This window comes from Tamandua tetradactyla, chromosome 17 (genome assembly GCF_023851605.1).
Source record: "Tamandua tetradactyla isolate mTamTet1 chromosome 17, mTamTet1.pri, whole genome shotgun sequence".
NCBI classification, from domain to species: Eukaryota; Metazoa; Chordata; class Mammalia; order Pilosa; family Myrmecophagidae; genus Tamandua; species Tamandua tetradactyla.
The window spans coordinates 41,978,699-41,979,402 of NC_135343.1; the positions used below are offsets into that span (position 1 = coordinate 41,978,699).

At 34.9% G+C, this 704-nt stretch overlaps 1 non-coding gene across 1 annotated transcript; it reads left to right on the forward strand.

Moving 5' to 3' along the window:
- The first annotated feature begins 385 nt into the window (after positions 1–385).
- LOC143661842 (U6 spliceosomal RNA) lies at positions 386–492 on the forward strand. Its single transcript, XR_013164880.1, has one exon. It is a non-coding gene; the product is annotated as a U6 spliceosomal RNA (small nuclear RNA).
- Positions 493–704: the final 212 nt, after the last annotated feature.

The window sequence follows — 704 nt, forward strand, 5'->3', positions numbered from 1 at the left end:
TGAAACCATAAAATTTTAAGTACAGTACTTTCCCCAGTGCCATACATTCTTAAGATTTTAAGCTTCATAAGGTGTTGGCTTACCAAATCATATTGGCACCAACTGCTACCAGGGAAATTCCACAAAAATTCTGTGGGCAGCATCTTATACGTGGAGGACCCAGTGAATCCTTCCTATGGTATAATAATATTAAAAATTAACAATCAAAGAATAAGAAAAATAAAGCTAACCCATGTGAAATTTTAAGCTACCCTTCTGAAAAAAGAAATCAAGGTTGAAGTAATAAGCTGTTTAGAAATAAGCAACAATGAGAGTATTATGCTACATATAAAACAAGATGTACTTGTAGGAGATCTTTATATATGACTATTAAAAGTAAATACAAGTGCTCGCTTCAGCAGCACATATACTGAAATTGGAACAATACAGAGAAGATTAGCATGGCCCCTGCACAAGGATGACACTCAAATTCGTGAAGCGTTCCATATTTTTTTATCATCTCAATTGATGCAGAGAAGGCATTTGACAAGATTCAACATCCTTTCCTGTAGAAAACACTTCAAAGGATAGGAATAAAAGGGAACTTCCTTAAAATGATAAAGGGAATATATGAAAAACCCACAGCTAATATCATCCTCAATGGGGAAAAACTGAAAACTTTCCCCCTAAGATCAGGAACAAGACAAGGATGTCCACTATCACCA